Source organism: Eschscholzia californica, unplaced genomic scaffold, assembly GCF_041429995.1.
Source record: "Eschscholzia californica isolate CP2 unplaced genomic scaffold, dmEscCali1.0.p SCAF_1, whole genome shotgun sequence".
Classification (NCBI taxonomy): Eukaryota; Viridiplantae; Streptophyta; class Magnoliopsida; order Ranunculales; family Papaveraceae; genus Eschscholzia; species Eschscholzia californica.
Genome location: NW_028238198.1, coordinates 27,709,855 through 27,723,887, shown reverse-complemented (window position 1 = coordinate 27,723,887; position 14,033 = coordinate 27,709,855).

Here is a 14,033-nt window from a genome sequence, read left to right as displayed (position 1 = left end):
AACCTAGTTGGAAATCCGAAAGAATGGTGGATCGACACTGGGGCCACGAGGCACGTTTGTGCAGATAGAGCCATGTTCTCCACTTATACCAAACTTAAAGAAGGCGAGACACTGTTTATGGGAAACGCCGCAACAAGTCAAGTTCAGGGTAAAGGGAAAGTAATCCTGAAGTTCACTTCAGGAAAAGAAGTAACCCTAAATGACGTCCTGCATGCACCAGACATTCGAAAGAATCTTGTGTCTGGATCGCTCCTTAGCAAGAACGGATTCAAACTTGTATTTGTTTCCGATAATTTTGTTTTATCCAAAAACGGAATGTATGTGGGAAAATGGTACTTATATGGGGGGCTCTTTAAATTGAATGTTGCAACTGTAACTCCAAATATTATTAATAAAGAAAAAGCATTAGCTTATGTTGTTGATTCTTGTAATATTTGGCATGAGAGACTAGGTCATGTTCATTATAACTCTTTGAGAAAGTTAATGCACATGGACTTAATACCGAAGTTTGATATTAATTTTTCGGAAAAATGTCAAACGTGTGTAGAGTCTAAATTGACAAAGACTCCTTTTCATTCTGTGGAAAGAAATACAGAACCATTAGAGTTAATTCACAGTGACATATGTGATTTAAAAATGGTTCAGACTAGAGGAGGTAAAAAGTATTTTATCACCTTCATAGACGATAGTACAAGATACTGTCACGTTTACTTGCTAAGAAGTAAAGATGAAGCAGTAGAGAAATTCAAAATCTATAAGAATGAAGTTGAAAATCAACTTAATCGAAAAATTAAGATTTTGAGAAGCGATAGAGGCGGAGAGTATGAATCCCCTTTCGCTGAAATTTGTGCCGAAAGCGGCATCATTCATCAGACTACTGCTTCTTATACACCTCAACAAAATGGTGTAGCAGAGCGAAAGAATCGAACTCTGAAGGAGATGATGAATGCATTATTACTCAGTTCTGGATTACCTCAGAACTTGTGGGGGTAGGCAATATTGTCGGCCAACTACTTATTGAATAAGTTACCTCACAAGAAAACAGGTAAGATACCTTATGAGTTGTGGAACGGCAGAAAACCATCCTTTAAATTCATTAAAGTGTGGGGGTGTCTAGCCAAAGTCCTGGTGCCTTTACCTAAATGGGTCAAAATAGGACCAAGGACAATAGACTGTATTTTCGTTGGATATGCAGAAAATAGTAGTGCATATAGATTCCTGGTTCACAAGTCTGATATTGAATATATACATATAAATACAATCTTAGAATCACGGGATGCCGAATTCTTTGAAAACATATTTCCATGTAAATCTATATCAGAGGAAAAATCTCTAAATAGAGTCAGAAATGAAGAAAATACAGAAATCTCTGAAAGAGATAAAAATCTAGTAGAGGACAAGTCGGAAGAGCCTCGAAAGAGTAAAAGGGCAAGGGTAGAAAAAACCTTCGGTCCTGATTTTCTAACTTATATGTTAGAAAGTGAGCCTCAGACATACAAAGAAGCTATGTCAACTCCAGAAGCTCCTTTTTGGAAAGAGGCAGTGAATAATGAGATCGAGTCCATCATGAATAACCATACATGGGAGTTAGTAGATCTCCCGATAGGTTGCAAACCATTAGGTTGCAAATGGATCTTCAAAAGGAAATTGAAGACAGATGGATCAATCGACAAGTATAAAGCCAGACTTGTGGCTCAAGGATTCAGACAGAGAGAAGGTCTAGATTATTTCGACACTTACTCTCCTGTTACTCGAATCACATCAATAAGATTGCTAATTGCGATAGCATCTATCCACAATCTAGAAATACATCAGATGGATGTAAAGACAGCTTTCTTAAATGGACAACTGGAAGAAGAGATCTATATGACTCAACCAGAAGGGTTTGTGGTACCCGGCCAAGAGAAGAAAGTGTGTAAGTTAGTAAAGTCGCTTTATGGTTTAAAGCAGGCTCCTAAGCAGTGGCACTTGAAATTTGATCAAGCAATGTTATCAAATGGGTTCAAAATAAATGAGTGTGACAAGTGCGTCTACACTAAGGTCACTGCTAAAGGATGTGTAATCCTATGTCTGTACGTAGATGACATGCTTATTATGGGAGATAATATAGATGTCATAAGAACAACTAAGCAAATGTTGTCGAAGAATTTCGACATGAAAGACTTAGGTAGGGCCGAAGTCATTTTCGGAATAAAAATATCTAGAAGCTCTTCTGGGATAAAATTATCTCAGACTCACTACGTTGAGAAAATTCTAGAAAAATTCAGCAAGAATGATATGAGTTTAGCTCGGACACCGATAGATCCAACTGTGCATTTGATGAAAAATCGCGGTCAAGGAGTAAACCAGTTAATGTACTCACAGATTATTGGAAGTCTAATGTACTTGATGAATTGTACACGTCCAGACATAGCCTATTCTGTTAGCAAATTGAGTAGGTTTACTAGCAATCCAAGTAAAGAACATTGGACGGCGATAGTAAGGGTACTCAGGTATTTGAGACAGACTAAAGAGTATGGGCTATTATATACCAAATATCCAGAAGTATTAGAGGGATATGCGGATGCCAACTGGATCTCAGATACTGATGATACCAAGTCAACTAGTGGATACATATTCACACTGGGTGGGGCGGCCATATCATGGAACTCCTCAAAGCAAACATGCATAGCTCGATCGACAATGGATTCCGAATTCATTGCTCTGGATAAAGCAGGAGAAGAGGCAGAGTGGCTGCGACACTTCCTGGAGGACATTCCTATATGGACTAAGCCGGTGCCTGCAATAAAAATACACTGCGATAATCAGGCAGCTATTGCAAGGGCACATAGTAAAATGTATAACGGTAAATCACGACACATTCGTCGACGACATAACACCGTAAAGCAATTACTCTCAGAAGGAGTCATAACAGTAGATTATGTCAAATCTAAGGATAAGCTAGCGGATCCATTTACAAAAGGGTTACCTAGAGAGTTAGTAATTGCTTCATCAAGGGGAATGGAACTTTTGCCTAAAGTAAATGAGTAAAATCATAACGGAAACCCAACCTATGTGACTGGAGATCCCAAGATGTAGGTTCAACGGGAAAACTGAAGTTATATACTGACTCGAACGGAACACTGAAAGAGATTTATCTCTTACCCATTCCTAGGATGACATCAGTGTTGTCTGCAATGAGAGGTTAAGCATTAAGCTTTTAATGAATCCGAAAACTTAGAACTTGAGTCTAACGTGAGGTATAGCAGAATACCTTATTACGGATAACCTATATGTGTGCGAACTGATGTCGGTTCTATGAGAAGGTCGTAATGGCCGACTTCTCTAGAGCACACATGAAAACCAGGTTGTTCAGGGCCGAAATGAACACAACCGAAAACTTTGAAAGTAAGGAACTAGCTGTGTGATAGTTACTCGTTGGTTTACGACTCACGGGACCCAGTTCAAGACATAGTTCACTAAGGTCTTTGTAAACCCGATGGCTACTCACTATGGAAGATTCAAAGCCGCAAGCTATCTATCCCGATGCAGCGAAATTCCGCCTCTAATCTCTGTCAGTGTCAGTGTGTCAGTCTAGTAAGTCTGCATGATAGGAAATCTCGAATATTCATTCATGTGGGAGATTGTTGGAATCGGATCAGATTTTGGATCGGTTAAAGTCGTCAAACTCAGAAACGAAGCACGCCATTGCGTTCGTCTCGTCGAGCTCTTAAGTTTAGACTCAAGAATCACTCAAATCCGATTCCAGATGAATGAGATATTCAAGTTTAAAGTTTGATCGATTTTTGGTTGATTTAGGGACTAAATCGCAATAAGGAAAAGTTGGTTTGGGGGCTATTTACGCAAAGAGGACACGTCCAGATCAGACTGCCCAAATCCCAGCCGACACATCTGTTGCTAAAGAAGTGACCCGTCACTTTACTTTCCAAAAGATGCGTCCCTAAAACCCAACAGAAGTGTCCCTTATGAATGCATCTATTCGAAACCTATTTATAGGACCCAAATCAACTCCAAATTCCAATCCGTTTTTTCCAGAGTGTCAAGCATTGTTAGAAGATCATATTAGAGTATCTACGAGAAAGATTTAGCAGAGTTTTCAAGGAGTTTTATAAGCAAGAAGTTTGGTCCATTTGCATAAGTCAGAGGTTAGTATACTTTCAAGTTCGACTGTTTTCTGATTCGAAGTACCATTGAATCGAAAGGTTAATCGTTGTATCCTGGGAGACAAACGCCGGTAACTGTTTGGTACTATACAGGGCGTCAATTGTCTTAAGGAAAGAGGAATACCTCGCCTCGATTAAAAAATTATTCTTCTTCTAATCCTCCGATGTTCTTTTTCTTTTTAGTCTATCTGATTTCTTAATCAAAGACATTCTGATTTTCCAAATCAGAAGTGTGTTGATTTTTTAAAGTAATAAATCAGTAAACACAGAAGGATACAATTCCTCTTTCCGATCTTAAATCGATAGTGAGATTTGACTATGAATCATCTGTTCTGGATAACAGACATTATCGGTTAGAAATACGAAAGATATTGAGTTGTTTTATTCCTTAGTTTTTCTCCATTAATTTGGAAAGAAAGTGTTTTTGATTAATTTACAAATAAAATCAAAGTAGTAACCAGTTTCACCAGTGATTCGGTTATAGACTCGATGAGTCAACTCGTTGAATCGGTACACCGAAACCAACAACACCAACATCGGGGATCTCGAGCTGAACACAAGAAGAAATATCGACACAAGCTGACCAAACTCAACTCCGGTAGCCTATATTTAGTACTGGAGTTCAATTAGGTGAACTTGAGCCGAAACATCAGCTGAATTTCGACTTGACGAATTCAACAGCATTACGAAAGGGAGGTTACTAGAGTCGAATTCAGCATAGTTCTGTCTAATTTTGGTTACAAATTCGATACGGCCTTAACCATTTACTGGACGTGAAATGGTTAAGACCGTATTGTCCAACTTGACCAATGTCATTGACACAAAACTTGCGCAATTCCAACACATAATTTTGATAACCTAATTTCGGCTAGACAGAGTCGAATTGAATCTCTAATTTCGGTCTCATGTGATTACAACTATCAAAATTAATAAAAGAATTTTTTGATGAAAGGCCCAAATTTTGGGCCCAAATACAAAAAAAACCCAACAAGGATTATTATCTCACCCAAAACCCAGTAATCAAATAATAACTCATATCAAACCCAAATACACATCCCTATGCTCCATCTCTTCCCAACTTGTATCTCTAAGACCTAATGGTTTCTTCTAATCCCTCTTTTGCCCTCCTATATATATCCAACTACTACTCCCTCACCAAAATATCTCTCTTTCCTTCCATAATCTGGGTTTACTTTCTCTCTCTACCTCACCGTCCAACACCAAACCATCTTTTCTCTCTTCTCTCTCTAACCTCACCGCCCATCTATTCAATCTATTCCACCTTCATTCATCATCTTCTTCTCTGTAGACTGTCTACTTTGCTCCTTCATTCAACATCATCTTCTTCTCTGTAGACTATAGAAGCCGACATAAACTCATCTATTCCACCCTCATTCATCATCTTCGATCTATTCCACCTTCATTCATTCATCATCTTCTTCTCTAAAAACCCCAGCCGAGGAGAGATAACCCTTTTCACGTTTTCGTGGTTCAGTCATCACCGTCATTCATCATCTTCTTCTCTGTAGAAACTTCAGTCATCATCTTATTCTTCTATAAAACCAGGTAACTTTTTATTATTTGTTCATCCTTCTTTTGTGATGATTAGTTTCTGGTTTGTGCGTAATGTTTATGATTTGTCCGTACAGTTTAGGGTTTTTTCTCTCAACTTCTGTTTTTATACTTTCATTGTTGAGATTTTGAGAACATTTTGTTAAATGTTAACCTAACTTTATAATATGTTAACATATTTGTTTCAATGCTATATAATGATCACTGTGACCATCATTTTATGAAATGATCAGACATTGCTTTGTGGACCATATGATTTTACCACATATTTCTGGTCTGTACGTTCATTTTTTTTATTTGTCCCTACAGTTTATTTGTTATTTTCTCTAAAGCTTTCCTGTTTTTGTAACAAAACTTTACAGTTTGTGTTAACATTGTTTAGATTTGTAGAACATTGTGTTAAATGTTAACAGTACTTTATTATGTGTTAATAAATTTTGTTAAATGTCACCATTCTCCCAGTTAATTTGCAACTTCACAGAAACTGAAACATTTTTTACCATGGTAAAACATTCTTCCAGGTTTTAGGACAGTGAAAGGAATGTGTGAACATTCATCCAAATGATACGACATTTCTCATTTGATATTAACATTTGTCAACCTGTTAAGACATTTGACGATATTTTCATAACATTTTATTCAATTTTGCAGTATGGAAACTGATAGGTCACTTTCTACATCTCAAAACAATGATAAGAAGTTAGTATGTGAATCATGGGGCGACATATTTACTGAGATTGGGCAAATATTTCCCGGTGGTGTCAAAGCTTTTCGACACGCTCTTGGTCGATATACCATTGCGACAAAGAATAACTACAAATATATCAAGAATGAACCAGGTTGTGTGATTGTCGTTTGCTCTAAACCCGAATGTAATTGGAGAGTCCACGCGGTTGCACCATTGGGATGTAAATCTGTGTTTCTGTTGAAAGAGTACGAACCGAAACACGATTGTTCCGATGTTGTTCTCAAACCTGCGGATCCCAAGTTGTCTAGTAAACTTGTTGGCAGCCTAATTGATCAAGACATTAGAAAACACCCAGATTGGAGTACAGCTGAAGTTAAAGAAATGTTCCAAGACGATTACGGTGTTGAGTTGAGCTATTACTTTTCTTACGGTGGTAAGAAGGTTGCGATGGACAAAGTATTTGGGCAGGAGGGTGATTCCTATGCAAAGTTGAAGTGGTACGTAGATGCTTTAGCGTCTACTAATCCCAATAACAGAATTGATTTGCAAATCGAACCCACTACCAACAGATTCGTTCGAGTTTTTATTACTCTTCACGCATCTATCCTTAGGTTTCAACACTGTCGCCCTGTGATCTATATTGATGGAACATTCATAAAAACTCGTTTTAATGGCTGCATTTTAGCTGCGGTTACCAAGGATGGAAACGACGGTATGTTTTCATTTTCATATCTTACGTTAACATTCTAATGTTCCTGCTAACACTTCACAAGATTTTATGAACATTAGCTAAAATGTCGCGGCAGACGGTCAGATGCTACATCATTTATATATGTCAATCTCCATTCGCCAATTATGTGTGGACATTTCTGAAAATGCTTATGCAATATTGCTTTATGCATCAACAGAACTAATTTTGTATTTCTTTCTTTATTTGTTAGGTCTTTTCCCCATTGCTTACGCAGTTGTGGACATTGAGAATGATCATAATTGGGATTGGTTTCTACAAAATTTGAAATTAGTGGTGGATCCGATAAAACGTTACACCTTTATTTCGGATAGACATGTTGGAATTCTAAAAGGCGTGAAGAAAGTTTTTCCCACCGCTCATCACTCATTCTGTGCTTGGCACTTACGATGTAATCTGAACTTGAGAATACGTAACGAGGTGCGCCAGTCACGTTATTTTCAGAGTCTTATGTTTATGACGGCACGGGCATTACCCGAGAGTGAGTATCACGCAACCATTGAACAAATGGTTGAGATGGGTGGAACCAATGTCGAGAGGTTTTTCCAATCCCTTAATCCGGAATCATGGGCCGTTCTTTTTTCACAGGGGATAGGTATTTTGTTTACTCTTTTATTTTTTCACTTGAAATGTTGAAACACCATTAACCCTGTTATCGACACACTTTAAGTTTACTCAGTTATTTTTTCACATTTAATCATATCTTCTGTTATGGAAGGGCATTCTTTCTAGTGTTCCGTCATTCTGTTACATGTTACCACATCTCGTGAAATGTTATAACACGACATGGTTTATTATAAGCATTCCATTAAATGTTGTGACATTCGTTATAATGTTTTGTTACAGGTATGGCGCCATCACTTCTCAACTGTCTAAGAGCTTCAACAACATGATAAAGAAAGCCAGCGTCCTCCCTATTACAGCATTGTTGGATGCCATAAGACGGAAGATTATGAACAAGATGAGAAAGCATAGAGACGCCGTTATTGGATGGAATACATTTCTTTGCCCATCCATTAACTTGGAACAGCAAGCGAAATACAAAGTTGCGGAGACGTGGAGATACGTTGAGGCAGCCTCACTTATTTATGAAGTATATTCGACTCCACGCCATTCCGTAAATCTTGGTACTCTCACATGCTCGATCTTGTCGGCGTTGGCAAGTAAATTCGCTTCCGTGTCAACATGCAATGTTATGCATCAACAAGACTCGTGGTGATATTCTTTTTCTCCTCGTAACATCTCCGGAACTCTGCAACCGTGTTGTACGTGGTCTGTCGGGTGTCCTTTTAAGTAGATTCGCTTCCGTGTCAACATGCAATGCTATATGCATCAACAAGACTCGTGGTGATAGTACATGTTTTTATGATCCCGTCTGGACGGTGGAGGCTTACAGAAACATATACCAACATTGTGTTTACCCCGTTCCAAATTTTGACGAACCCTATACTTTTGATCCATTAACCAAGACTCTTCCTCCACTACTTAAAAGGGCACTCGGCAGACCACGTACAACACGGTTGTAGAGTTCCGGAGATGTTACGAGGAGAAAAAGAATATGTCGCAGGTGCAACCAACCCGCTTATCACAACAGTGCGACATGTCGAGCCCAACTGTAGTTCACATTTCACTAAATGCTTTAACATTCAACGATATGTCTCAACATATAAGAGACTGTCTCTACATTATGTTGAATGTATTAGTAAAATCTTTTGGTCTTAGTAAACAGACTTAAATGTCTTAGTAAATATTTTTTTGTCTACTGAATATATTTACCGTTCAAAACATTCTACTAAATGTTCAGTGAATGAATCCTTACATGGCTAGCTATTATTTACTATGTGTCAACATTATGCAGTTTTTTTAGAACATTCTCATTAATGAATGCACATTATTACATATTTCACAAACATTTGTCACTATGTTCCTACATTTGGCGGAATGTTCTAACATTTCTGTGTATGTTCTTTCTTGAAACAAACTCTTTGTCGTCAATGCATGTCACATATGTTCCAGAAGAAAAATAATAATATATTCAAATTTACTTCATATTGTTTCCACATAAATATCCCATTCCAAATCATTGTAAGTACTTAACATCCCAAAATAATTTACAAACCATATTTGTTTGTAATCTAATCAAGAATGAAGTCGTTTCGGGTTTAGTGATATGAACATAACCCGTTACCTGAAAAACTACTTCATTTTTTAATAAAAGATCCTTTACAAAAAAAAACATCTGTTGGGGCAACCACACTTTCAAGCTCGGGCCATCCTCCAATATATCGTATTCTCCTTCAATATTTTGTGGGTGAGCTTAGCCCTCTTCCTTTGTGCCAGGGAAACCAAATCTGGGTTTTGTGTACGCTCTTTGGGTTCGGTTGTCATGCAGTCTTCCACCAGCTCTTCAATTTTCAAAATTACAAAGAGACCACAATCCGGGCTGTTCACGCCACAAAGGAAATGTTAAAGCATAACAAATAATGTTTCCATAGTCAGAGACAATAATGAAACATAATGTGAAATGAGACCACATTACTAATAATGACGTGATTTTTTGTCAAAAAAATGAAAACATGAAAGGTTTCTGATATAACATTTCGCGGAATGTTGGAACAATTTCAAACTAGTTAAAGCATTCATCATAATGTTGGAACAAATAAAGAGTGAAAACACTTACTTTTCTCCCTGTGCAGGGAATTTTGGCTCCCCAAGAACATCTGCGTATTTTTGTTGGGTTCCAAACATTATGAATCTCACCTCTTCCATGACATCCTCCACATATGCCGCATACTCCCTGGCATTTTCGAAACACTCCTTGGCCATCTTCTTATCAAAGGACATTGAATCATAATGGGTCCACCGATGTAGAAATACATTATATATCAAGAGTGTCCAGTGCCCCCCCCCCCTTGAGCTGTCTCCCGTTGTTGGTTGACAGATGGGTGCACACACAAATAATATTTCCTGTTTCCCAGCATTATTACTCAATGTCCGATTGAGAATTTGTTCGATGGAAGCTTGGTTTACCTCAGCCTTTATCATTGTCTGTACCATAAACACAAAGTTATCAAAATGTTCACTCATATAAAAGATGATAGGAAAACATCCTAATCACTTAACCTACATATATTTCGGATGGGAGGCATAGTACACTTTTTCTTTCAATTTCTGGTGATTAGTGAGGAAGGAGCTCGCCCAGTTAATGATTTGTGAATCGCATTCCAGATTCATCATTAACATATCGAGTTTTTTCTCACAGATGTCGTTAATCCCGTCACTGAACCAGACCTTTGTACTGCAAAATTTGGAAAAAAACATTGTCACCGCTACTAATGTTAGGACATTTCAAGGAATGCTGGGACATTACAGTAAGCGAATCAAAATGCTACAACACAATCACTAATGTTCAAACATTAGTGTCAGTGCATCAACATTACAGTAATCTACTCGTACCTTTTGTTACTATCCCTGAGGAATTCTTCCAACAAACCATTTTCTTGTTCCTTCACATTTTTCCAGACTGGGCTTTTTCTCCAGTTTCCAAGCTTCTGACCTTTGTCCTCTTCTAACCTTTGGACTCCCAACTCTACAATCTCTTCTACATTAATTGTTTTCTTTTGGAGTTGCTTTGCTTTTTCGGTCATAGTTCGGGTTCTTGGCTGAGTTTTTACCCTTTTAACCAAAGAGTTTGGTTTGTTTTTATCTTTCTGTTCACCAACTACAGCCATTTCAACCTTTGGCTTATCTACAAAATCGTCTTCGAAAGAACTTTCATTCTCGACGATCTCATAATTTTCATATTCTTTTGCCACCTCGCAAACTTCTGAAAAGAAAGCTGAAGGCCAAGTCAGCTTTAAGTCAACTTCTTCCATCTCTTTTTGACCTACATTCAAAACACTCGGAAATTGCTTTTCACCTGTTCCCATCACCACACGTTTAACTAGTCAACATTCGATAGAAAAGCAAAACTCAACATAAATAATTCTCCAATTCTTGATCAATATGTATAAACGTTATCATGAATGTTTTAATATTTTACGTATTTATGTGGAGAAGAACACTTACTTGTTTGTTTCTTATTTATTACTTAGCCGACCACTCTACTGTCGTTCGTGGTAAAAGACAGTCTTCAATTGTCGTCGTAAAAGACATCGTGGGAGTACGATATAACTCTTTTACTTACCGTTTATCAAAAATTGTAACGATGGCGGAACACTTTATGTTCATACCAATCATCTGACAAATAAGTAAGAATTTCAGAGAAGATAGAATAATTCCATACAAGTTAATACGTTCTTTAAAAAGAATTAGAAATAAAACCAACTTAAATCTAAAAACACAATATTCATTTCTTTATCAATGTAGACTGCAACTAAAACATTATGTTACATGTTGAAGCATTCTGGTATTTGCTTCAACATTTTTAACTTCTTTTCAAGCAAAGACAAGAATGTGAACAAATGTAAAAAATTGCGTGAGCATTTACTCACTTGACCCAGCTATTTGGCTCTCTGTCTGCTCTTGGGTTTGCACATCCCCTGAAGATTGACCCTTTACAAACTCAGAAATTGCCTTCTTACCTTTGTTGTCTATTTCCGCTTCTCCAGTTTGGGCTTCGGCATTATTTTCTTGTTCGTTGCGGGCATCTACATTTACTTGTTCGGGATTTTTTTGTGCTACTTCCTGCTCTACCATTACTACATTTCTTACTTCATCTCCACCCTCTAATTTTTCTCCACCATCTCCACTCTCTACCTCTTGGCGACCCTCCACCTCCTGTCCACCTTGTACGTCCTGCCCACCCTCCAAATCCCCTCGACCAATCACCTCCTCTCGAACCTCCACCTCCCCTCTGACACCAAAATCAAATTCTAAAACATCATTCTTCTCTTCTCTCTCTTTCTTCATCCTCTCCAATTCCTCTCTTAATACTTCTCCCTCTCTCTTAACCAACTCATTCTCTTCTCTCAACCTCTCAACTTCCTCCTTCAATTTTTCATTTTCATCTAAAAGATGAAAATGTTCCTCATCATTCACCTCCACCACCACTCTCTCACTGTACTTTAACAAATCTTCCTCTTCAACGGTCTCCGGCACCAACTCCACCTTCACCTACAAGGATGGATACATATGGTTATTATCTCAACACTTCCCAAAATATGCATACATCTAATTATATGTTCGAACATTCATGAAAATACGCCAACATTTCAAACAATGTCACACAGACATCTGCAATGTTAGAACATTTATGCAAATCACAGAGACATTATAGTAAATGTTAAAACACATTACCTGCTCCTCTTCAATGCTAGCCAATTCTGCTTCCAGTCCTGTAATGAAGAATGACTCGATCATCCATCGTGCTATTCTTGGACTTACCCCTACTTCCTCTACCAGGTCCTCATGGATCCTGGTATGCATGCAATACCAGTACTGCAAATAAATTAAACACAAATAGATCAGAAGTGTTTTTCTGTATCATCACAAGGAATGACAAAACATGTAATAAGATTCCCATACATTCTGCAAAATGTTTCAGCATTGTGTAAGTCCCCCAAATAATGATGAAACATATTAAATAATGTCAGAACAAACTAATTTGACTTGTATCATTATAAGAAATTATGAAACATTTGAGTTCATGATCAGGATTACTTACGGGAAGCAGAGTCAGGCAGCCTGAAGCTTTCCTCGGGTCTTCCGAGTGCTTGTTAATTCTCTCCATCATGAAGGAGTGAATAGCTCTCGGCCATGAAACTCTTTTTATCATTCTCTCCGTTTGGAGATTGTGATAAAAACTTCCGACAACCGAGGAGCCGGCAGCTGAAGCAAACAGGAATGTGGCTGCCATGTACATAATCCAGAGTTTCAAGAACTCAATGGCAGGAGCCTTTGTTCTTGCAGCCACACTCAAAGCCGTTTCGATGCTAGGGCCGCCAAAAGATGCAGACTTGCCCTCTACAATACAGTCTCTGAAATACTTACTCAGAAACTGGTCCTTTGTGGCATCTAGGGTGACATTGGTTGGGAATGCTTCATATACCTGTCCTTCCATGGGGACTCCCAACAGTAAAGCAACATCTCCGGGAGTGAACTGAATCATCTTCCCTCCGATGTTGAAGGCTTGGCTTTCTTTGTCGAAGCAGTTGAGCAGATCAAATATGGCTTTGTTAGGCTTCCCCATGACATTCTCTTTTCGGAAACTACCACTCGTCAGTGCCTTAAAGAAGGCCCCGAATGGGGAAGCAAACAACATCTTCTTTTGCTCCTCAGTCATGTCACAAAGAGAATCCCGCGCCACCTCAAAAACTGCTTTTAAATTACATTTGTAATTTAAAGTAGTTTTCTTCTTCTTCTCCCTAGCCTCTGTTGGTTGAACCTCCACCATCGGCTCTCTCGTTTTCGATTTATACGATCGATGCTTCACACAAACAGTAACAGATATGTCAGGGCACTCAACAAAATGTTCAGCACTACACTGAATGCTACGTCACTATAAATAATGACAGATCATTTTGCAATGTGTCTACACAATAAGCGTAGGCCAAATGGTCTACACAATAATAACAGATCATTAAGTGAAGCAACATTTTACAGAATGACAACACACTAACAAATATGCCAAACCATTATAAGAAATGTGAGAGCACAAACATTAATAAGAGGACATTCTCACAGATGTGTATAGAATATCATACCTTAGCCTGTGAAGGACTCGCTATTTTCTTGCTTTTTTTGCTAGGCCCAGCGGATGATGGCTCTTCACTAGACCTCTTTCTAGGGCTAGCTCTTACTGGAGCCTGTTGTCTGTTTGCAGGAGCATCTCCTTTTTTGGTTGTAGCTTTAACCATCTTTG